This window comes from Molothrus ater, chromosome 3 (genome assembly GCF_012460135.2).
Source record: "Molothrus ater isolate BHLD 08-10-18 breed brown headed cowbird chromosome 3, BPBGC_Mater_1.1, whole genome shotgun sequence".
In the NCBI taxonomy this organism is placed as follows: Eukaryota; Metazoa; Chordata; class Aves; order Passeriformes; family Icteridae; genus Molothrus; species Molothrus ater.
The window spans coordinates 3,311,175-3,337,409 of record NC_050480.2 but is presented as its reverse complement, the minus strand read 5'-3'; the positions used below and the strand labels follow the sequence as shown (position 1 = coordinate 3,337,409).

Genomic DNA, 26,235 nt, shown 5'->3' with positions numbered 1-26,235 from the left:
GGAGGTGATGCGGCCGCTGCCCCCGGCCCCACCGGCCCCAGCAGCCAAGGAAGGAGGAACAACCTCAGCCCCCAAACATGCGGGAACAACTTCCTGTCCTTCATGGTTCCCACCGCCCCCCCACAGGGATATATTTAAAGATAAATATATATACATAAATATTTGTAAAACTAGCAATTGATAAATGCAGCTAGTAAATAACCACCCTTAAAAAAAAAAAAAAGAAAAGAAAAACACCCCACACAAGCCATAATGATGATGATGATGATGACGGGAGGGGGGGAAATAAATAAATAAAAGCGAGCGAGAGTCGGCGAGGGAGAGGGAGGCAGGTTCAATTATCTAAACAAAGAAATCATGGCGGAGTGTTTACATTTGGCAGCCCAAAGCCTCTTGGATTACGGAACCCCCCCAAACCCAAGCGGCCCCCCCCGCCCCCCGCAGTCGCGGCTCGCCGGAGCCCGCCCGCCGACACCTCGCCGCGGCCCGGGTAAGTGCGGAGCTTGCGGCGGCCGGACCCGGGCGGGCGCTGGGGCGGGGGCGAGCGGCTCCCCCCGCCCGATGCGTGTGTGTGTGTGTGTGTCTGTGTGTGTGTGTCTGTGTCGCGGGGGGGACACGGGCTGCGCTCGCCGCCGCGCCGGCCGGGGGCCGCCTGTCCCCGTGCCCGTCTCTGTCCCCGTGCCCGTCCCCGCCCCGGGGTCACGGCGCCCGGCGCTGACTGGCGGCTCCGCCCCCGCGGCCGCCCCCCGCGCCCCCCGCCCGCCGCCGCCGCCGTGCCCCGCCGGGCGCAGAGAACTGCCCGCCCGGGCACGGGGGGGGGCTCCGCCGCCGCGCCCGCACCATCGCGGGGCTCCGCTCCTGGGGAGCGAGAGGCCCCGAAATAGGCAGCGGGGGGAAACGCGCGGACGGTGGCGGGGGCGGCTTGATGAGGCTCCTTCTCCCGGTGTCCGAGAGCCGGAGCGCAGAGCGAGCGTGGGCACCGGCGGAGGCGGTGGGGAGCTGGCAGCAGCGCAGAACCCCTCTCCCCAAAACACTCTCACCCCCGAACGTGCGGGCTGCCAAATACCCTTGACCCAAATTGCTTCTCCCCGAGATGTTTTTACTCTGCAAATGCTCTTATCCCCCAAGTGCCAACAGCCTCCAACACCCTCACCTTCAATGGTCCTTGCCCTTGCTTCCAAATATCCTTGCCCCCAATGCTTTTGTTTCAGTCTCCCTCGCTCCCAAACGCCCTTGTCTGCGGACAATTTCACCCCCGAACAGCATCAACCCCGATCTTGCCCTAAAACATCTGCACTCCTAACATTTTATCCCCCAAAACCCTCTTTCTCCCAACCTCCCTCAATAAGAAAGGGGTTTAGCTTTTGGTGCTGCTCAGAACTGTGTTCCACGTCCTACCCCCCCCACCCCCTGAAACAGCCAGAAAGGCGCCTGGGTCCCTCCCCCTGGCAACACCAGCCCCCAGACTGCTGATCTGACTCTGCCCCCTGCTCTCCCCCCCCCCCCCCCCCCATAGGCCACTGCTGTGAAATGTGGAAATGACCCTTTCAAGCAGGCTGCAAGTGTTGCTCCCATGTGTCCATCAAAAAGTCCCCCGGCCCCAGACACATCTCAGTGCTAGAAAGCTGTAAAACTAATTTGGCACCTCTGCCCTCCTGGATGTGGCTAAGGGGCAGTGGCCTCCCCCTGGTTTTGTGACCCGAATACACTGGCTGAGAGTCCTGCAGTCCTGCTGCACTGCACTTATCCCGATATCGGCATGTCTGGGAGATGCATGCATTGCTTCCAGGGCTTGGCAGCAGGAGGACTGGCAAAATGACTACTGAGGTAGCAGGTTGTAGGAGCTGGGGAAGACACTTGGCTCGTTCCAGGCTTTTTCTGTCACAGTGCTGAACCTGCAAATATTTCTGAGGCTGTGCTCCTACATGTCCCAAATTCAGAGTGCATTGAGCTATGTGAGATTGAGAAAAGTAGCAAAGATAGGTCTTTATTAACTCTTTGAACTGTTTGACTTCAAAAGTTTGTGGAGGTCAAATTCATGAATGAAAGAAAAATGATTTATACTGTAGAGTTATGAAACAGTGTAAGTGAAAAAGGGTTTGGGACAGGGAGTTTGAGACATTCACTTTTCCTGCTCATCCATGGGAGTGGGTTTTACTGTAGTATGTTGTGTGATGGTGAGAAGCCTGTGCTCATATCAGCATTGTGGTGTTGGTGCACTGAAACATCGAGTGAAACAGAAATGGGGGGAGGTGCCTGTGGGTGCCACAGCTGGGTGTGTTTATCCAGGGGCTGTAGCTTGGTTCTCTATGTGTGTATCCATCCCTTTGCTAAGTCTAGGGCCACCAAGGGAGGGACAGTGACCTGACCATGGGCTGTGGCTGGCTGCAGACCCTTGATGTCTGTCTTCCATTACCAGATGTTGTGCTGACACATGGCATGACAAGAGTACAAAACACAGGTTAGCACTAAATGTCAAGCCATGCAAAATTTTGGCCCTGGAGGCATCAGTGAAGAAAGTTATGTTTCCATTGCTTAGAAAGTCATTACTCAAAATCTCTTGTTTCCTTTCCTCTCGTTATTCCCTCCTCTGTGCAGCTACATTCCCCTACATCGACATTTCGGCCAGGCTTTCCTGGGTTTGTACACTCTGCAGATAAAAGGCCTTGTGAGGAAACTCCCCATGCACTTCCATCTTTTGTCACTTCCTAGAATCTCTGAAGGTCTGAGGCTGTTTTCTCAAGGAAAGCTCTTAATTTAAGTGGCCTGTTAACTGCTAATTGCAGTTCTGTTCTAGCTATTTGCTTGAGTATCATGTCAAACCTGCTGTTCTGGTCTGGAGGCTACACTGGTGATCTGCTCTGATCTCTAAACTGCTTTTGCTTTCTACTGTGCTATTGAAGACCAAGGTAATGTTTCTCTTCTTAATGAAAACTGACATTGCCTTAGATTTAAGAATTTCGTTGAGCAAGGTGTCCCACTTAAAATTGTTTCAAAATCTCAATTTTATGGCTGCTAAAAAAAGAAACAACAAAAAAAAAAGGCTGCCCTGAGACATAGCACTGAAATAATTTTGTTTCTGCAGTAGGAATGTGTTTAGATGAGAAAAACATCTAAAGCTAGGCAAAACAATGATGATTTGATGGGTAGGTGGTTAACAGAGTTCTGCAGGAACTCCTGTTTATCAAACTGCAGCCATTGGTGTGCTCAGTGTAAGCAGAACTTCAACTTCCAGTGTGCGCTCCTAGGCTGACTGGAAGTCTGGAGAAGGATACATTATCTGTCTTGAGGTCTGTGCAGTGTGTGGAACAGTGGGAGTGCCAGAGAAATTCCATCCCTAGAAACAATTTCATTCATTTATTGTGAAGTTAGGTTCTGTTTTCTAGTAACTGTAAAATCAATGCTCTGTTTTGGCTGTTTGACCATGATAGTCACAGTGAAATGATAAAACAATGCTGGTGGAATGGATATCATCATGTCTCAGGCTGAGGAGAGCATTACTGGGGCTGGCTCTCTCGTGGTGAGTGTTTGTAGGTTTTTGATTAATGAGAGTTCATTCGGGTATTGAGAGAAGAAGAGACCTCTCAAATGATGCTGAATCTGTTTCCCCAGTATGTAATAGAATGAAACTCTGGGGCTGTCGCTGGACAGTAAGATATTCTGACATGAATATATATTTCAGAGCTCTGCACAAAATGAGGATTTCATGCATAGGCAACACAGTGTGACAAGTCATATCCTGTGTGACCTTGTGCTTACAGTATAAAGTTGTGTAATAATATATTCTCCTAAATTAATACACAAAATAAATAGAACATATCTCATTTTTATGCTAATAATGATATTTTTCAATTCTAAGCACCTTTTATTCTAAGACCTCAAAGTAAATTACAGGTAGGAATAAACCAAGCTTCACAACACCATTGTGAATTTTTGTATTATCATACAGAGAAAGGTATCATTATTAATTACCGTTATTTAACTTTCTGGTAATTATTATCTGATTTGCATGCTCTCTGATACTGTTCTCCCTCCTAATATGTTGATGATAAAGTATGATCATATGAAAGAGAAAAAAAATTAATTTCAGGCATGGGAATGGACAGATCTGTCAGAGTTAACAGGCAAAATAATACTGACTGATTCCTGAAGGAATTAGCAGAGAATTTTGACAGTAGAATGTATTTCATGTGGCTGGAACAGAAAGTAAATTTGGAATCACTCTGCTGTGTGGTTCATCATGTGATGTAACTGTAGGTGAAAGGCTGATGAGACTGTACAAAGACGTTAGCTGAGGGAACAAAAGAAACCCAAACTGTTTTGTTTAATTCGAATCACAAAGAATAGGATTTGTTTAATTCATGTCTCCCAGGACAGGGTTTCCAAAAGGAGGGATTACTGGCTTAGTTCTACTGCCAGTGGTGAAAATGCCATTTACTCCAAGGAGAGCAGATTTAGGCCACTGACAAGGGCTTTTGCAATCCTGTCCTTTATGTTTGTAAAGTGGGAGTGCAACTTTGCATTCCTGATACTCAAGCGTGTGTTTCTTATAAACTTCAGCACAGGATTTGATTCTCTGTCAGACCCCTGTATGTGGAGGTAGAATAACATTTCTGGGATGAGAACCCAGCTTGCAATGTTCTTCAGCAGCATTTTCTCCATCTATGGCAGTGAGGTTGTGTGGGCAGGCAATTAGTACAGAATTTGCTCTAACTTATTAATGCATATTTACAACCTTAATTCCAGTTTAACAGAATGTTTTGTGGTGGAACGTTTACAGAAAGAGCACGTGAAAAAATTATCACTGCATGTATTAAGCACAAAGAAAGCATCCCAATACTGCTGTGTAGGAGCAACTGACAAGACAGAACATATTACAGAAAACTATCTTTTTCATTAAGTCTGCACAAAATGAGGATTTAACGCATGGGCAGCACAGCCAGTCCCAGCGGTTTAGTACCCATAATCCCACCTTGAAAATGGCTTCACAGTAATAATTACTGCTACAAAATGGACACTGCTTCCCATTTTGGCAACTCTACTTCACACATAACTAATTGCAAACACTCAAGGCAAGGTCTGTATTTTCTTCTCCACCTAGTTCCAGAAACCTTCCCATAAGATTTCCAGTCTCCCACTTGGCCTTGTTTTGCCACACTAAGGCAGAGCGTGTGGGGCAGCCCCCCTTGCTTTGGCATGCTCCAACCATCCCTGGATGTTAAGGTGCTATGACATGAATATATATTTGTGAGCTTTGCAAAAAATGAGGATTTCATGCATAGGCAACACAGTGTGACGAGTAGTATCCGGCATGACCTTGCAAATGCAGGCTGAGCTCCAGAATAAACAGCTCAGAAGAGCCAGGACTATGGCAGATTCCCAGGTTCTGGAAGGAAATCCCAGTGTTTGGTTCCAAGCCTGCAGAGACTCTTCCTGTGAAATTTACCTGCTTTAAACACGTGGTAAATTACCCTGAGAACAGCAATTTCCAACTAGTGTTAGAAAGCCAGGCTCGTTATTACAGAAAATCCATGGTCAGTGGAACTCACCACAGAGAGCTGAAAATCCTTGTCATGGCTGGAGATTTCACAGCTTCTGTGCTCAGATGTGGATTGTTGGTTCTCATTGTGGCAACACCCACATTTATCACTTGTTCAGGCTGTTGTTCCTTTCTCCTGTACATTTTCTTGCCAGCTTTTTTCTTTTGCTAAGTGAACAATGGATTGGGATGAAAGTATTTTTTTCTGCTTTTCTGAAATAAACTCTGATCTTTTTAAAGCTGAAAATAACATATATGTTCATGGTACATATATGGAGATAAGCAAGTGTCTTCCCACACATCCCTTTCTCACAGCTCAAAACAACCTGCTGCAATCTGGCCCTTTCTCAGAGCTGTCTTTGAGTATGGGCTGCCAGACTCTGGGTAGGGGGCTGGACATTCTTGTTCTGGAGAACTAATATGAAATAGGATCTTGAAATACACATTATTTAGACTGTATCAAAGATCTATGTTTCTATATGATTCTGGTTTTTTTTGTCTTTTTTTTTTTTTTAACATCTTTCTTGTTAAAAGTTCAGTGGGTTTCATTGATTTTTTAGGCATAAGCCTGAGTCTACAGCTTGTGGTCAGTTCTGGAGCAAAAAGTCCTGTAGAAACCAGCCAGGAAAGGATGTGGAGAGTCTGTCTTCCTTTCTCAAAGGCAGGATAACTGTGCCATTATTGGTGGAAGTTTGTTCACTCCATTTTTAGAAACCACAAAGATTTTGCAGTCTTCCTGGGTAGCCCATTGACCTAAATCTCCCTTGGCATATTGAATTTCATTACCACTTGTTCTATCTAAATTGGACATAAAGAGGAGTCTGCTCACTCTTCTCTGTCTTCTCAAGAGCCTGGAGAACTTCACTGTGTCCCTGGCAGTCATCCCCTCTCAGGCCTAAGCAATCCCAAGTTCTTCCCCTGCTCCTCAGAGGTCACGTTCCAGCCTTGCACTGATTAGTCCAGACCCATCCCAAAGGGTTGAGCTGACTTTGCTGGACTCAGTCTAACTCCAGCCAGTGCTCTGCCATCTTTCATCAGGATGGGAATTATTTTGGCTTTTTCAGTACTCTTACTGTTTTCTATTTAGTTTCACTTCTTAGAGCTTTATAATTACACAAGTCTTGGAGACCATGAGGAAAGTGCCATCAGTAAAAATGAATAATAAATCTTTCTTACTGTGGCAATATTCCTTATCTTTAGAATATCTTTTTCTTTCTGAGTTTTATCTTCTCTCTTCTTTTCTAGGTGAGGAGATGATTTTAGGTAAATGACAATTCCACTCCTATTTCCAGTGTAAGGGTAGAATTGTTTGCAGTGTAACACAGTCCCATGCTACATAACTGTCCTATATATTTACAAGAATAAGTTATTCTGGTTCTGCTTTTTGCTGTGGTCTATTAGGGAAATCATGCCTAAATGTTAGAATTATTGGTAAATAGATGCAGACACAGCAGATCATAAACTCAGTGCATACATTTTGGCCTAAGACCACATTCATTTTGCTTCTAAAAAGCATTCTATAGAGCGTAATATATTCGAAAATATTTCTTAAATTGTGAAGTCTTTGAGGTTGGGATATTCATAAATGTTTGCAGAGTACCTAGAATTCATCTTTGATTGGGGCCTATGGGTAATTTAGAAACATAAATATTTAATGGTAATGGTAATTACCCCTTTTTCAGAATAATAATGTCTTTGAAGTTCCATCTTGGATGAGTGAAACCCCCTTAATAAGTTTCTCCCACCACTTTGAAGAATATTTTTTTGTCATTGGAAGCATTTCTGGAATTCATAGTTCTGTATATTACAAAAATGCCACACTTCATAAGAACTGTTTGCTCCAACCTGTCTCCTGCTTAAGGTGCACAGAAATTGGGATGGAAGTGGCACCATGGATTGTGCTCTGTGGGTGTTCCTGCCTTGATGCTTTAGTTGAGGTGAAGAACAATGTTTGCAGGGGTCAGGCCCACTTCCAGCAGTGGGATTCTTGTTGTGCAGTGGTCTCCCAGAACCAAAACTGGATTCCTCTGGGATTAAACCACACCAGAAGCACATAATTGGGAGTGTTCTTCCCTTGGAGCAGACCAGAACATGTGGAGAATTACTTCAAGTGATTAATGAAAACTTGACAGAATATTGACTATATGATACCAACTTCCAAATGGCTGCCATGATGTATTGACAGCAGCACTGGCGAATAAATAATACATATTTTTAAAATTTCTGTAATTACATGTTTACCCAATAGGCCAGAACAGCTCTGTCCCAAGGAGCTGTTGCAGTCTGAGTAAATAATACATGTTTTAAAGTCCATAATTACATATTTAAACGATAGACTATCGAGGAAATAATGCACATTTTAAAAAGTCCATAATTACATATTTACATGATAGTCTGTAAATTCTGTAATTACTTATTTACACAATAGACCATAGCAGCTGTTACAGTCTATTATGGTAACTCCCATAGAATTATATTATGGATTTTTTTATAACTTAAAAAAAGTATATTTAACTGGAAAATTGTATTGTTAGTCTTTAAAAAAACCCTCCACAAATCTCTAAAATAGGAAAATATGTGTAAAGTTAAAAATTTAGGATGATACAGAGATAGGGAAGTTCTTATCCCTTTGTTGTAAATATCTTTTGTTAGCATGAGGGGCTTAGGATTTTTCATTAATTTCAGAATTTCTTTACTTAGGTAGCAGAAATAGAAATATGCAACATTCCACGATTATACTTTCCTTATTGTCATGCAGACATTCAATTTGGATAAGCATTCACGATTCTTAAATTCTTTAGTTCCTGTTCTGCTCCTATTAAAATCAGTGATAAAACTCCCATCAGCCCTGGTTTCAGAAATCATTTATATTGAGGACAGCACTTACACATGTACTTGAAATCAATGGCACTTAAGCATCTTTTAAAAATAAGCACATACTTAAGGACTCTCATGAATTCTGATGGACCGAAACATATGATTAAATGCTTTCCTGAATTGGGATCCTGCCTTCCACGGAGGCAGGATTGGAACCTTCCTCTTCCATGGCTTTATTGATGGCCCACAGGTTTTTTGTTGCTTGTGCTGTGGCCTCTCCCTGAGGAGAAGCTTTTTTAGCGTGTTTAACTCCAGACATACATGTGTGAGAATTGGTGCTACAGCAAATGCCTTGCTGCTCCTTTGTTCTTTGTGGAGAGCCATGAATTGAGAATTCATCCAGTGTTTTCCATAGCTCAGCTGCTGAATTTATTCCTCATGTTAAAGACTGGATCAATACACCTAAATGAGACTTCTGTCCATAATTACTACTAAATAGCAGGGCTAAATCAAGCAAGTCAGAATGTGACATTTAGCTCAGCCGGACCTTATGCATTTAGTAAGGAAACAGAGTATGAGAGAAACCTTTGATCCCCACTGTTGGTTTCATTAAAACATTGGAGTTAAGAGAATCTGAGCTGTCGGGAGCCCCATTTAAGCCTTGCCATAAACGTGATGAAATATGCAGGTACTTTTAAACGAGGGTTTGAAGGGTGTTCAATTGCTGGTCACACATTTTAACTGAAAGCACCAGGTAAAGGGCTGAAGGTTTTGTCTTTCCTTCACAATGAGCATTACAGCATCAAATTGGGTAAAGAAATATCTGGTTAGAAATAAGACTTTTTGTAAAGTGAAATATGCAAAAATTGAAATTCACAGGGAAAAAAATCCTCAACAAGACACACTTATGCTATTTTTTGCTGTAGATCCTCCCAGATGCTGTTACTGACACCAGTGCACACATTTGGCTATTTGGTTAAAGGCCAAGCAGAAAGTCAATATCAATATCAATCCTTTGTTAAAATTGCAAAGGTGATAGAAGGAATGATTTAATAGCAGGAGCCTAATTCTTATCTCTTCCACAGTGCTTTTTATCTGTGTAAAACAGATAAATTGCGTTACCTGACTGGTCAGTCTTTGAAACCTGCAAATGAAAACAAAGAATGTGTGGGATTAGAGAACTAAAATTCAAGCAATAGCTTCAGGTTATGTAGGAACATATTTAAGTGATTTACATTTAAAAGCAACTTCAGTCTTGCATTCTCCACAACAAATTCTTGCATTTGAAAAATAAAAAATTAGAGGACCTCTGTCTCCTGTTGGACAGCCCTGTGGCACTCAGTGGGAATAACCAATGCTCTTCATGGAAGCACTATCCCTTGCAAAACTGTCAAGGTCAGTTGCTGTGTCATTTTTCTACTCTGTTTTCCATTAAAACATACACACATCAATGTTTGCTGGGTTTGTAGCACTTCCAAGCTTTCCACTTGAGCTAACATACAGGAGCTGTCATCTTTTCCATGTGCACCCTGTGCCTGTGAGTTACTCACATTCTTTGAAGGTTTTTTGGAGCTGCAGCTTTTCACCAGGTGAATGTTGAGAGCTTTCCCTTCTCCCAGCTCTTTAGATTTGCAAGGCATCCATCCTTGCAGGCACAGCACCCGCCAGGAGTCCTGGGATGTTTTATTGCTGAGGAAAGATTTTGTTTTCATGGAACTGTAGCAGTTCTCTAAGAATTCTGACCTCAGGTTGGAGCCATTCACAAGTGCACAATATAAGTTTACACAAATAAACAAGATGTGTTGCACAATATAAGCTTTATAAGGGAAAGCTTTATTATCACATGCATTTTGGGCACAAACCAGCTTGTTTTATTGTGAAAAAATCCCACTGGGGAGTCAGCTCAGGGAATATTACATGAAGAAGGCAGGCAGATTCCAGCACATTTTATTTGCCAATAAGCAGGACTTTGCACTTGTAATTTTGTTAATTGTCAGAAGTAATTTAAATTCATCAATTATCAATGAGTAATCCTATCTGAAGTGTTTCTAGGAAAAGTTAAAATCCCAGTTGGATTGATACAACACTTTCTCCTTCAGAGATACATAAATTTAGTAGAGTAAGCTGTCTCACATGGTATTTTGGAATGTTCTTGAAAAATTACATTTGAGGCTGAAGTGGGACTTTATTTCTGTCTTCCTGTATGTGATGGGAGAGGATGTGTCATCTTAAGGAGACAGATCCAGACTTTCCTCAGAGGTGCTCAGTGAAAAGGGAAGCAGTGGGCACGGGAAAATAGGGAAATAGGGAAAACTCTGATTAGGTTTTAGGAAGAATTTGTCATGGCTGGGGGGGTGGTCAAATGCTGGAATAGATTACCCAGACAGACTGAAATCTCAGACTTGGGCAGTTTTTTGCACTGGATTCCTGATTCTCTTTTGTAGGTTGCCATAGGACAGATTTTGGCTGTGTCCCTCATCACCTTGCCCTTGCTCTGCAGAGAGCTTTCAGATTAAAATGTGATGTGCTATATAAAAATAAACTGTTACTATTACTGGTTTGTGGTGGTCCTCAATTGTGATGGAAGAGCAAGTGATTACATCACTTGGCAGCTATGATGACAAATATATATTTGTCAGAAATAGTTATTTACTTTATATGCACTTGTTAGTTTTCTTTTATTGCTTTTTTTATTATAATGGAACTTGAGGACAGAGACAGATTTCTTCCCTGCAGTGTTAACTACAGTAAGAGGTAGCATTATGGAATGTCATCTATTGCCTCTTAGAATGATAAATATTTCTGAGACAAAACATTGTGAAAACCTATATGTATAAATTCCTCTATCCCAGCTATTAGGATGAAGAGTAAAACTACAGCTTACTGTTACTGGGGATTTGCCAGAGACTAAATGGCTCCTCTCAGGTAGAGAGCACCTCCTTCCACACACTTCCCACAGTTTCTTTGCTGTTCTTTAAGGTCTGAATGCCAGCAGTGTCTTTTCTATACAGGCCAACATTTTGCATTTGATGCTGCAGAGCAACACTTTGAGACATGCATGAGCAGCCTTTAAATACTTTTTTTCTTGGTCCTTTATACCTTGTTAAGTTGAAGAGTCTTTGAATATAATATTGAAGTGGCTGTGCCTCTTCTACATCACAGTAAGGCAAGAAGGCCTGTATTGCAGGTGGATGGGTTGGGGCTTGGAGAAACTAAAGGACCTTCCCAAGCTGCCCCAGGAAGGAGGTAGTGTAGGTAACAGAACTGAGGAATTTTGCCTGTTTTCCCCCATGCATTAGTCAAGAAAATATGGTGCAGACTGGTCAAGATACTTATTTTCCTTCTGTCTTAAATGTGTTCTGAGAGCTGAACTTGATGAATTTCAGTGGCCATCAAAGCAAGGAAGGCTTGGCTGCAGCTCTAACAAGTGAGAGCAGTGTGGGGAGGTGTTGTGCAGGCACTCCCAGCTGTGCTAATGGCCTGCAAACCTGACCCCCTCACTGAACTGCCAGGCCTCTCTAGTTCAAAGAGGAGAAAGGGGAATTGGGCTGTAGTTAGTGCACTTCATCTGGTTTCTCTTGCATGGAGTCTGGATCCTTTGTTTTAAAGGATGTTGGGAAAATACCGAGCAGAGGGATGAGGTAAGGGCTGACTGAGGAGCAAGAAGTGTTCTATGAGGCAAAATGACCATGGCTAAAACTTCCTATAGCAGCAGAACAGAATAGCTCTGGTTCTGCCCCATTGACTCAATTAAACAGTCAATTAAAATTACAGGTGTAAGAAAGACTAGAAAAAAAAATCAGCAAATTTTACGATACAACAGTTTCTATTTACATGTAAGAAAGGTCTTAAATCTTGTTCAGTATCTATTGCTTTTGTTCAAAGGATGTGCATTTTAAAAATCCAGCTGAATAACTTCCTGAAATTATAGTACTTAAATATTTTTAATAGTTCTGGGTTTGGTCTTAGTAGCTTTTTGGTTATGCATCTAAATTAATAATATCAATACAAACATAGAAGCTTTTGGTGGTAGCAGTGCATGTTAAGTACCAGTTGCTCAGGTTTCCAGGAGACACATTTGAAGTTCAAAAAGTCAGGCTTTTAAAAGTTAGGTCTTCACACAACCAAAATAAGGATTTTCCCCAAATGCTTCTATCCTGTCTTTTGAATACCTGGTGTTTACACACTCAAAGAAAAATGCTTCACTGTTTTTCTGTGGATGCACTGTTGAATGAAAAAAATAGAGTAGGAATTCTTGTTCTCAGAGCTGAAGAGTGCATGGAATTGGCCACTGGTGTCATTAGGGGCTGGTGTGTCTGGCACTTGATATACTTTAATACACTGGGCAATTCTGAGCAAAAGATAAGGAAATGAGGAACTTAGTATAAATTCTGTTAATATTCCCAAGCCTGTGTTTTCACAAGCTCCAGCCCAGGGTCTTTACACAATCACTATGCACTTTTAATGACCTCTGGTGCATTTTTTATACCCCTAAACCAGTTTTGTATGAATGTAGCCATACATAAAAAATGTGCACGTGCCAGTGACTGGTTTGAGGCTGAAAATTTGGCATTTCCACATCCTCAGCTATCACATAATTTCACAAATACATTTATATTAAGTCAATGGTATTAACACTGTAGCTTTTGTGATAGTTCCTGTAATATTTCTGAGTGCTATTATAATAGCTTCTCTATTGCCTGCCCCTTTTAATGATTCATAAATTCCTTGATTTCTATGAACAGCAAACTATAATAGCACTATAATCAGGACAGCATGCTAAGGTATAGCAGAAACTTCTGCTGCCTGACTACCTCCAGCTTTCCTTCATTGCCTGACTAAATTGTTCAAAATGAGGTTTCCACTACAATTTGAAACAAGGAACTCCCGAGTTCAACACGAGCACCACTGAAGGAGACCATGCTGAAAATTAAAAAGCAAAATAGACAATAACATGTACCACATTTCAAATGGGGTAGATGCAAGAGCATTCACTGTATAACAGGCATATTATTAGCTCTACCATAATTTCTCTCTTTTCCTTTTTCCCTCATTTGGTCCTTTTAACTAACTACTTCCCCTATCCCCCTCCTGCACCTCCTATACACTGCAAAGACATGTTCTGTCACAGTGATACTTCCCAAGACGTTTTTCTGGTATCCTTTAACAGCTTCTTTTGAAAAGACAAAGGGTGAGTGATAACTACTGGATTTGGGGCTCTCCTTTTGGTTTTCCCCCTATTAGGACTAAATCAGCCCATAAAAACTGCAGTAAGTGAAACATCTTAGGCATGACAGAAAGCACAGATGTCATAATCAGGGGTATCTATGTGTTTTCTTACTGTGGTTTGTTTTTTCTCCCTGAAGATTTTCAATCCCTGTCTCACTCTGAGAATTTGGCACTGGTTACAAAAAGTTTTCCAGAAGCTAGTGATATAATTTCATTTCATTCCATCTCAGTCCTGGATAAAAGCTGTGACTGTCAGCTGGCCATACCATGTCTTATGTGATCAGTCTGTTTGAAAGGTGTTCATCACAAACTCCCATTCTCCATATCCATCTTGGTAGCTTTCTCCTCTGGCTGGACAAGCATGGAGAAAAGTCTCCTCACTTCCAGAGAGTAGGTGTGAGATGCTTTAATTTCAACAAGAAGCTGGTGCTGCACTGGTTCATGATGAGACGTGCTGTGTAGAGAAACAGAGAGTTGTCAATGTGCTCCTTTTGCAAGCTGTTAAGTCATAAAAAACAAACCTGCATTGATCAGAGTTCATTCTGTATGGAGTGATTTTTCCTGTGCTCAGTGCTGGCCTAACTCTGCATCTGTTGAAGTCAAACTTGTAACAGAATTAGGCCAACTGAGTACTTTTGAATGTCACACATTTTATATTTTTTTAGTATTTTTTTTTAATTTTGCATATCCAGTTTTTGCTTTTTTAAAGGAATTAATGGCAAACCTCTTTAAGCATTAACAACCAAACAGGTATGAATTCCATCTTCATCCTTCTGCTTCAAAGCAATACTTGTAATGGCACTGACTGACATCCTGCCTTGAGGCCAATGGCAGCTGTGGCTGATTAGGGAGGAATGTATAAAGTAGACAGTTGAAAAACCAAAATGGAGATTAAAGAGAAAACACATCATCTCACAGGTATAAGAGAATTTATATATCAAGGCTTGGAGTTAGGTAAACTAATGTTTAGTTGAAAAGATTATTTTCTAGATTGACAGTAACTATATCTGGATTAAATATGTAAATGTTTTTTTCACTCACCCCATTTTGTTCTGAAGATGTTACCTGCCCACTTGCTCTGTAAAAGGGACTCTGTTCTAGGACTGGTGAAATTTAGAAATCATCTTCCCCTTTTCTTTTGCTCATGCTACATTTCCATTTAAACTGTCAGTTTGTCACTTCTGTAGCAATTACTGCCCCATTCCACTGCATGCAGCTAATATGTTGGTAATCATTTAATATAACTTTCCTTTAAAACCAGCTACTGTGCTGGAAAATTGGAAGTTAAAAAATGTGCCTGGTTTAAAATAGTATTCCATTGCAAGTAGTTTGTGATTTTTATAATGCAACATTTATTATTTAAAAGAAAAATAGAATCCATCTAAGCTCTAATCTACTGGAATGTTCAAGTCTGTCCAAGAATTGTGGTTAAAGTGATAAAGCTGAGGTTTATACCAATGATGGCACTGGTTGAACTGGATTAGGGCTCCTGTTATTCAATCTCGTTGTTTAAAATCAGGTGAACTTTGAACAGAATTTGCAGATGAAATGCTGCTATCTCAGCTAGTCAAGATTTTAAAAGTCTGGAGAGAGATCTTAGAAGCATCTGCTGAAATTGAGTAAATTAACAGGCTGATGAGAGATACAGTTCTTGGAAATTTGAATTTTAGAAAGCTTTTTAAAAATTTTTAACCTATTTTTAGATTCTGTATTAGCTTTAACTTCTTGTGGAAATTTCTGTGTCACAAGGACTGAAAATGAAAAATTTTAAATTAATGAAGTACATCAATGTGAGAGTTCTGAACACCTTCCAAGGGTAGAGACCCTTTGCTTGTTATTTGCTGTTACTTTTATTATCATGAATTTGTCTACACTGAATGAATCTGTCTACACTTCTGCTCTGCCAGGTTTTCAGGCTCTCTGAGTGTACTTCAGTCAGTCTGAATTTCATCCTGTTTATTTTCATTGATGAGCTGACCAGTTTTTCTGTTTGTAACATACCCTGTCATCTTACTGATAGTTCCCACGCTTCCTGACCTTGCGGATGAGTTTTCTGTGTATTTTTGTAGCAGAGGCCTTTCTAGAGAGTGTGGAATCTGTGCCCATATATTCCATTGTGATCAGTAACTTGTAATTCTTATTTTAAAAGTGCTGAGGGCATCTTTAGGCTTGATATCCCTTTGGTGAGCTGTGCCAGCAGTTTCTCTTGCAGCTGTACAAACTCCTAATGGTATTGTTTCCTGAAATAATAATGTTTCAAGAGTCTGACATGGCTGTGAAGTCTGGGGTTTGTATTTTTCTAGATAGTGGTTATCACTAACCTCTCTTGAGTCCAGTTCATATTCTGACCAGGTGTTAAATATATCAGCTAATGATTTCTCTATCTCTTCTGACATATCTTTCTGAGCTCTGAATTAATTCTGTCTATACCTGGAGTTATGTCAACCTTCAGACTTTCTAATTTCTTGATGAGCTGTTGTGGCGTGGTACTGATTTTCTTTGGTGTTTATTCTTCCTCCCCCAGGAAATTTATGTCTGGTCCTGTCATCAGTCCCAACCTTGTTTTATGTACAATAAAATAGAGAGTTCATTTTTAAGCAGTCTCTCTTTCCTGTTAGCAAACTGCCATTTGCCATTTCATAGGTGTGCTTCTGTTTCTCTCAGTGACCTTATGCTCTTTATGTGCTTGAAAAGAAAAAAAATCTTTATTTACAATTTCCTCGCCTTATGTGAACTTTTCCTTTCATTTTCCCCCTTTGCTTTCTTTATCAGCGTGTCAGTCTCTTAATTCCATGCTATAATCTTTCTAGTTGTCTCCCCTGTCTTTATTTTTGTACCTTAAATATGCCTTTTTCATAAATTAATTTTCTTTCATTTTTCTCTTCATTCTCAATATATATTTTACCACAGAAGGTTCTGATGCCAGACAGCACATCTCACCTTTGGGCATGTAATAATTGACTTTCAGTACTTTCCATTTCCTTCCCTGTCTTTTCCTCCAGTGCTGTTTTCCATCCACTCTTACCCACTCTGTCAGTAATTCTCTTTGCTGAATTCAGAGGTTTGATTTTTGTGTGCCTGTTTTTTTGCCACATTGTCATCTTAATTAAAACTGTAACTGAATTGTAACCACTGCTGAATAGATTCCAGGTCTGTCCTCTTCTGCTGAAATCCTAGGTGAAGCTGCAGAATTCCTGCTCTTTTTCTTTGATGTATTCCCAAGGTGGGGATTCTCCTGGCTGGTGCATCCCAGCGATGCCGTGCTGCAGGACAGGCCCTCCCAGAGGCTTTGGGATGGGCTCTGGTGCTGCACCCCTGCTTTTCAGGGGAGGAGTGGCAGAGTGAGGTGGCTGTCCCTGCGTCCCTTTGGCAGCACAGGGCGTCCCCACAGCACCGAGGGCTGCTTTTAGCTGTCAGAGCCACGGAACGGGGCTTTGTCGAGCAGTTCATAGAAATTTGAAGTTGTTTTAACAATAGGGCTCCAGCCTTGCTGACAGGAAAAGTAATTTATTTTGCAGTCTCTTCACATAGAATAACACAATCACATATAGTAGATGCTGTCCTTCTGCACTTTGCTATACAGTGTTAATGACTGGCACTTAAATACTTTACAAATTGAATTGCACTTGTATGAGAAACTGGATTGATAAAATAAATTACTGTATCTTATAGGTTAAGGTTTTGGTTCAGCAACTGTAGCTGTTACAAATTACCTAAACCCCTTTTTATATTGCATTTCACATGGTTATATTTTACAACCACTCTAATAAAAAATTCTATACAAAAATTGTTTGATATTAATAGTAATCATTAACAACTTGATAGATCCTTGTTAAGTATATTTGCAATACATTTAATCTTATTAAACTCAGCTCTGAGTTGTTTCTTCTGAATATTATAGGTCTTTATGAAGCTAGCAGTATAAAGAAGAGATTTCAACCATTTTCGGCCAAGAATTAGGTTTAGCTTAATGGATCAATTCTTTTCTTATTAAACTGAGTCTGACCAATGCCAAGTAATACATTCAGCATTGATCTTTGTCTCACCCTGCTGTAGCTTGTGCTCTCTTTATGTACATGAAAAATAAGGTGCCAAGAATGAAAACAATGCCTGTATAATACAAATATAGAATTTTTCAGACTTCCATTCTGCTTATCCTTTCAGTTTGTTATTAATGTCTTGTTCAATGCTTTTCTAAATGTCTTTTTAAAAGAACTTTTCTTTCCATAAAGAATATTTCTCCTTTTCTGTAATTAACAAAAAGGAAGATGAATAATGATTTAAAAAGTTCTATTTACAACTGACACAGATAAAAGCCTTGATAAGGATTTCTCATCCTGTTTTAGAAGGCCTACCTGTATCCGTTCAATTTTTTATGCATGAGATGTACACAATGAAGTTTAATTTCTAAATGAAGGGAACCTTGTTAACAACTAATCTGAAGCAGTGGCCTCTTGGTCTGTCTTTATAAAAATCCCTTGATTTAATTTGAAATCTGAAAATTACATGAAACTGGAGACATGATAGCTCCGGTAATGACAGAAATTGAGATGATCTCGGTGTTTCTGCTGAAACTCATTTTTGTGCACTTTAAAGTTCATCGATAAATACTTTGTGAAGACTAAAATTTCAGATGGGAATTCCATGAGAATTTTGCCCTTTTTTAAATTAGTCCCCAAATTTCTCACTTGCTCTACTGAGATCTCACTCAGTGTCCGTTCGTACTTGTAAACATAGCTTGGGTTTTGTTTACATCGTGAACCTTTTCCAGTACTCTAAGTGTGCCCAGAGACCAGATTTTCAGTGAAAATATAGGCTTATTATATAAGTAGTATCATGTAAAAGTTAACCATCTTCTTCTTCTGTAACCAGAATTGCTGCTGTGGCTTTGTAAATGCAAATAATGGTGAAATAAAATGATAGAATTGTGCTCTCAGAATTCCAGAGCAGAATTTGCAGGGTTCTTCTTGTCTATTTTAAATGCTTTTCACATTTCATATGTTTTCAATGTGATATATTTTTAAATAATCTAGATATTCAAAAGTGTTTATTGCACATGTCCTGTAGACAATGCTGATAATAGAAAAAAAGCCATTATTGGGAGGTAAAGGTGCTTTCTGCATTTGTATTTACAAGCACATTTGTGCTTTGAAGGGATGATTCTGAATATGATTTTGTACTTATTGGTGCAGCTGATCAGTACACAGTGTACACAGTACTCTCTATTCATGGTTGGTTCTTTAAATCACAGAATATTTTATCTGATCTGGAATCTAGAACCTTCTGTGATAAAATTACAGTCTTCCACTTCTGGAATTAAATATGTGCTGCTTTGTGAGCTCCTAGAAAGCAAAATAACTGCAACACTTACATAAATCCCGAATTCCATCCTGTAGAGGGCAATGGTACACATAAATGTAATGTAGTGTGGTACAGAAACACGAGCAGCTGAGACCTGTAAATCCTTCCAAAGTCGATAATATGATCAGTCCTAAACAGGAACTCGTGTGCTTGCTCTTACACTCTGGCCTGTGTGGTCATCTAAAACCTGCTGGATGGGTTTTTTCTTTATATTTTTTTTTCTGTTATATCTAAGTATTTCTGGAGTTAATAAATGACAGAAAATGTTTAAATATTAAGAAGCTATGACTGATACATTGAAAGCAGATTAAAGAATATGAGTGCCCAAATTCCAGTGAAATTCAATGGATTTGTTTAAAAATCCCAGTGTTTAAAATATTTCAAATAGTATCAGGCATGTCAGTAGTGGGGACTTTAGTGGCACTGGACAGAGTAGTGTTTGAAATTAATGATAGTTTTGTGGCATAGAAAGCCAAAGAACCCTCTGAATATTTATTTATGGCAGGTTTCAGTGAGAGTTTCAGTTTTATTTTATTCTTTCTTATCCAAGCTTTACAGTGGCTCTATGTGAATGAACTCCTGTGTCTTTTTCTCACTGCACATCTCTGGGTGTAGGTCTGGCTCTGGTACAGTCACAGCATTATTATCTAAGGCAGCTGATCTCTAGATCAATACTGGTAAAGTATCCATAAAGGTTTTCTTGATTTGCTTGAGGAATCTTGCAGGGATGGACCTGAAGGCCCTTGAATGGGGTCAGCTTCTTTCTGTCTAAGTAGTGAGTGTTTCTTTCTCCTCCTAGGAGGGTAAAGTGAGACAGTGTGGAATTCTGACTAATATCTGGGTGCCACTCACATTTGTAAGTTCCCATTCCACTGGAGTTGCTCGGGCTCAGCTGACACAGGGATGTGAGTGAGAGTGAGTTAGCTGAGGGTTTATCCCAGCTCTAGCACAATCTGTTCCTCTCAGCCACTCTCTTTCATAGATCAAAACAACAGCTTTGCCTTTCATTGCAGGTAAACAGCTGCTTCATTTCTGCATTGGAGCTCACTTCTTCAGCTGTTTAGAATAAGCTGCTGGTGGCATAGTTGGGTTACCAAAGGACAGTTTTCCCAGGTTCTGGGGGACATTTGTTTTGCTGAGACTTTTCAGATGTCTTCAAATTAGATTATTTTCAGAAAGCCTGCACACTCTGGGATCTCCCAATGACTTTGCATTTTTAATTTATTTCAGCTCCTCTTCTTTGCAACTTTTTTCATTCCAGTTTAAAATGAGTCCCTCCCTACCCAGTGCTGTTCCCAGCAATATTTATTTTGTCTCTCTCTGATACAGAACTTGTCACAAAGGATCCATGTCAGTGTACTCCAAAGGCAGGCTGGCTGTGCCACCCCTCATTTTGGTGTCATATTTGTAGCATATTGGCATATTGTAGAATATTTACAAAAGATTTTAAGAGATGGAGCAATCGGAGAAAGAGGAAAATTGCATTACATTCACTGAAATGAAGTTGCAAAGCTTAAGTTCAGGAATCCTCAGATTAATAAAAGCCAGGAGGGGAAGGGCCAAGAATAAGTCAGTAGTGAGGAGACCTCAGCTCTGAACCTGGCACCTCTCTGTGATTTTTGTGTTTATGCTGTCTCCAGGATGGAAACTTCAGAGGTCTCCTGAAGCCAAGAGCAAACTGCAGCAACTGTGTTTTGCCGTCCCCTCTGCTCACTCTGGAGTGTGCACATATGTGGCTCAGAAGTAGGAACAGATGATAAACTATTGTTTTGAATAAATAAATCTTGAGGGTGTCTCTATTGCTGTTCTCTTTAACCTCATTTGTTTACCTTAGAACATTTTCTTAAAGTTTTCTGTACATGTCTGTCTGTAGAGCAGCATTGTTTTGTTCTGTACCAGGGAAACTTGCAGGCATCGCAGTAGGAATTGGATGCAAAAATCTGGGACTGGATGGGATTTAAATGGCTTTGCTTCTAAAACAGAGTTGCTGTTTGCCTTCAAACAAATGTCTGAAGTGATATTATGATACAAAATCTACAAAGCTGTTGAAAGGAGATGCATTTCAAGTGTGCAGCTCTGGTGCCTCAAGAACAGGTAAAATCTAACAGATGCGTTTTCCTATGCATTGTTAAAAATCTTCTGTTTTCTGCAGTGCAGAACTTCAATATTTTCCATTTTGCCGTATGTAAGGAATACGCTTTTAAATACTATTTAGTCTGTCAAGCTCTTAGTACATATGGCTTAAAACTGAAGATCCTATTTAGATACAGATTTTTTATGCAAATGAATGAACTGCTAGAAATCAATAATGTATTTGTGTGTAAACAGAATGCATGCCTTGCCTAGACTTTTAACCTGATAGATGGCAGACCCATAATAACCTTTTTTTTACTAAATACTTCATTTCCTAACCGAGCCTTTCACTTGCTGTGATAACAACACATTTCTAAAATTTTTCCTGTTTGTATACAAGCCTCCAGGACAACATACAGTATTCAATCAACAAATGTCTAAGCCACATGCCAGTATTGTTGGGCTGTTGGCTACAGAGGAATTTTAGTCATCAAAATAAAAGGAGCAGTTTTGCCTTATTAGTGTGCTGTTAATCCTACCAGAAGTGGGAATGTCCTACTCAAGCTGCAATGCAGGGGAGTTCCATCTAAGAGAAGAATTTAGGCTGGCCAAAATTTAAAATCCCAACAGACTTTAAGGGGAGATTTTTAAATAGAAATGCTTCAATTAAATTGCCACATTTTGCATTTCAAAAGAAAATTTACTGTAACTTTTTTTTAGACTTTATTCCTAATTTTGAGGATTCTTCCTGCATTTTAATGTTTTGCTGTTGCTATATTCTGGTTTTTGTTTTCCTAGTGGCTCTTAGCACTGTGTAGCTTCAGAAAAATACCCATTTTTCCAAAAATAGGCACAAAGCAAAAAATACTAAAAATATGGCTGTTCACACAGTTCTGCTTCCAGGCAGAAAAACTTTGGTTTGGGTCAGGGTTATTCCCATGTATTCAGCCAGCAGCTTGCTCCTTATCCACTGTGTGCTGAGAAGCAGGGAAGGGCACATGTTTGGTCAGCTCTTCAAGCCTGGAAGGGAAGGAGGCTCCAGGGGATTTTATGGGCAGGGGCCTATGCACACGTTCCTGAGAGGGCCCTCTGTTCCAAACTGCTTCTTTACAAAATTATGTGAGCTTCAAAAATGAGCTGAAAATAAAGGTATGCTTCAGATGATCATATCCAGTGTCATCTGATCTTGTAAGATTTAGATAAATGCACGCTTGCTAAATGTTAAAGACAATTAGCTGTAGATTTTAATCAAAATTAGTCAATAGTTGAAGTAGTGAGAGTAATGAACACTGCAGCTTGTTGTGTAGTTCTTCTCTTTGGCTGTGTTTTACTGGCTTGGGGGCCATACCTTGACCTGTCCAAAATAGAATGCATTTTTAATATACCGTGGGTCTGCTGGAACCAGCTTCTCTTCTAACTCCATTACTGAAGTACATGAGGAAAAAGGAACCAAGAAGATGGATAATTGGTACCTCGAATTGCTAGTGCAACTGATGGTTATCAGTTTGGAGGTGCTTATGTGAGTGCCCTTTGGGGTGCCTTTATCTCCACATATTCCCTGGAATTCTGTAGAAGGTCATGTCTGAAATCAGCGTGGGGATCAAGGATATGCATGTGAGAAGATCAGTGTGTTAGGAAATAGATGGAAACAGATCCTGGAGATGAAATAAGGCACAAGGCAAAATGAGTAATTGCAGAGCTATAGAAAGGTGTCAAGGCAACTGTGAAAATGAACCTGGAGGGGGGGGGGGTTGTGTTGTGTAAATGTACAGACTGACCCCCAGTGCAGCCTTACCCACTTTCTCCTCATATGTTAAGATAAGTTTAAACATTTTTTCTTACAAAGCTGGCAGACCAGAGGCCCATTTCCCCTGTTGCCTGGCTGAGAGGCCTCCAACCAGCACTCAGATTGAAAGGTTCCCTCCTTTGGTCCATTCACCATTCAGCCCTCACTTCTCTCCTGAGAAAGGCATTAAAAGTGTTGTCAGGTGTGCTGCTCTGATAAATAATAATGGCAAACATCCATTAGGAGTCAGACCTGGAAGTACCAAATTCAGTTTGTATAGACTAACAAATGGGTGTTAGGCAGTAATGACCTGTGTTTGATCCCACAGAACCACTTCCATTTCCAAATGCTGAGGATAATAAATAAGAGTGTGGAAGGCTTCTGCAAGTCAATGAGATTGGGCTTCTTCACAGCAGTAAGAAAGAAAATGTGTGGCCTTCCCAAAATCCCACTCTGTATCAGGCTGCTCTTTCCAGAGTCTCTTCCAATACCCACTGCATGAAGCAATAGGGATCAGGTGCCTGGACCTACTGGAGCAGCCAGGCTGTCTCTTATCATGGACCACGTGCTGCTTGGACACATTTAAGCAATTCCATAATGGAATAATTCACCATTTTTATTGCATAGTAAGTTTGTGATTTGCTTTTTAATTTTAGTTTGGATCAAAGATTGTTTTGGCAATGGAAGGGTTGCTCTTGGAGGATAGTTATGCAGACCTGAGGAATGGGAAATGTTTGTTAGATTGTCCTGTTTGTGTTTAGGATTTCCCTTCCCACCAGTTTCACTTTTACTGAAACTCAGAAGCAAGAACATGCTGAGTTGAGGTGGCTGAGCCCTGACATGGGGCTTTTCTAGGCTGAGCCTCTGTTCTGAGCTCTCTGGGTGACACTGAAATCCTTCTATTGCTTAGATCTGCACTTAAGGTAGGATCTGCAGCACAAACCCTTGGAAAAGAGATACTGTTCAGTGCTGAATTAAGCTGGTTTAAAATCATACCTTTAGGAGAACAAATGTGCCCTTGTATCAAGAGGAACTTTGGAACACTCAGAAAACTGAACTACTAAAAGACCTAGGTCTTAAGCTGGTCCCTGTATTGTCTTTCCACACACAAGGAGCATTGGGCTTCCAAATGGATCATTTAGAATATTTTTCTAGGTATCTTCTCTGCTTTTTATATTACCAGTTGTTACAAAGGAGATTTTTAATAAGCAACATAATAAAATGTGCTCTAATAAAGCACATTTTAATCTTTTTCCTATTCACCCTTTTTAGAAAACCAAAAGATGAATGAACAATTTGTTAATACAAAAAACTGCTGATAACATGAACATTTAAATAACTATATAACTGCAAATACATATTAAAATAAGTTCAACTATTTAAAAACAATTACGAATCACTTACAGTAGTCATCTAATGTATACTTAAAGGCAAATACAGATTGTATATTTTTCAAATGGATGGAAAAACTATTCCAGCCACTTGGTGTCTGAGAAGCAAATGACTGATTGCTTTTCTGGTATTAAACTGGGGGACTGCAAACATTAAAAAAATCACTAGACCTTGAATTATATCAAAATATAATTGGAATAAAATAATTCAGAAGATAATTCAGTCTTGCTACTAATGTCGTTTACACAGATAGCAATGCTAATATTTTTTCCTTTGTTGTAGACTTAGTCAGTTTAACTCTGTGGGTGCCAACCTGACCCTCTGCACCAAGGACAGTTTCTGTTTAAAGGTAGCTTTTGGGCTTAATTTTTTTCCTGGAAAACATCCTGTATTTTTGTAGGTCTCTTTGTGATGTTCAGAGAAGTAATGCAGGTCCTGCAACACTCGAAAGAGATTTCCTAAGATTCTTAGCAATTTCAAGGTCTAAATAAACACACAGTAAGAATTTTCAAAGCATTTGAGAAATTGGAGTTACTCAAATACATTTGAAAACCTGGTCTTTATTCATTGTACTAATTCTGTGTAATTCCTTTAAAGCAATGGAAGTGTTTTATTGAGGAATTCTGAAGGAAATAAAAGGAACAGTTGCCCTGCCAGATAATGTACTGCTTTATGGTTCACCTTTTGGGCACTGTTTGTTTCTATATTCTGCTTTCTATATCTATAACAGCTCTGCCATGACCAAACCTGTTTAATATCTGGCCCGATAAAAGAAAAACCCAACCTGAGTTTCAGGTGTGCAGAGCTGCCCTTTCAAATTCTCATCCCTTCAAGGAGCTCCAAATTCAGCACACAAGACTCAGCTTTCCCAAAAGGCCAGTTGCTTTTGAGAATTGTGGCTAACACTTAAAGAATTCTCTGTCAGCAGATTTCCACGCCTGAAGTATAAGCAGATGAATGGAAGTTGTTGTAAGAGTGAAATATTTACTCACTCTGGCCCTCATCTGGGTGACCCAGAGATCAATGAAAGCGATATTGATGTTGTAGGAGGCCAAGGTTCAAACCCAACTCAGTGCCAGCGTGCACGTGGATCCATACCCTGCAAATGCTGTGCTCTTCCTTACACATAAAATCACAGCCTTGCTTGGGAAGGGATGCACTGAACACAGCAAGGTTTATATTATTATATATCCCAGTAAAACTCCAAGTATGATGAACCAGAAGAAACACTGTGCTTTCAGGTTTTTTCACTCTGTGGAAAATTCCAAGGAGAGTCCAAAGGTGGAAAGATGATATACAACATTTTCCTCATTAGGTGCCGGCTGAAAAATGGAAAAGTTGTTTTCCTGAGTCTGTCCTGTTCAGCATACTTTGTGTGAGGAAGAAGGGCTGCTCTAGCTCCAAGAAAACTCATTTTTCTGTATAGGGACATGTCCTGTGATAACCTGATAGATGCATATGTGCTGCAGTATTTAGGAGCTCCTGTTAAGTTTTGAGTTGAAATGCTTCTCTTTTGCCCCTTTTCACTTCAAATGTGAAAAATAATAAGGTTACACTCACTATGCTCTATCAATAAGAGGTGACACAGCCATGAGCTGGAAAGGGGCTGAAAGGAAAGGCAGTTCCAAAATCCAAAGTCCTTCACTGCCTGAAAACTTGCCCCTAAGTTTAAACAGAACGCAGCTCATTTAAATTTAGGATTAAAAAGCAGCATGCCACCAATTTCAAATAGAACATGTCTTATTTAAAATTAGGATTAAGTAGTAGGTTTTTTAACTGTGACAACCCAGCTGACATTTGGAGGGAGTATTTCTTGCCTTGTTTAGACATCATGTTCTACCCTTGGTAGATCAGTGGATACAGAGCATGCTTAAGTTGGCTAATTAATTTCAAAAGCAGTGTAGAATTGACTAGCAGGTAATTTAATCTAAAAAATAATTAAAACTATTGAAATTATTACATTGTTGTTTAATTAATATTAGTTAATATTGTAATTTTCAGCCTAAATTATGCTGATTAAAGATTTCTCTCATAAATA

At 40.1% G+C, this 26,235-nt stretch overlaps 1 long non-coding RNA gene across 2 annotated transcripts in view; it reads left to right on the top strand.

Annotated features, from left to right (window-relative positions):
* Positions 1-307: 307 nt before the first annotated feature.
* The window catches only part of LOC118684973 (uncharacterized), a 435,555-nt gene continuing 409,627 nt past the window's right edge, over positions 308-26,235 (top strand). For both annotated transcript variants that reach the window (XR_004979913.1, XR_004979914.1), the window contains exon 1: positions 308-490. This is a non-coding gene — a long non-coding RNA (uncharacterized LOC118684973). The remainder of the gene's footprint in view (positions 491-26,235) is intronic.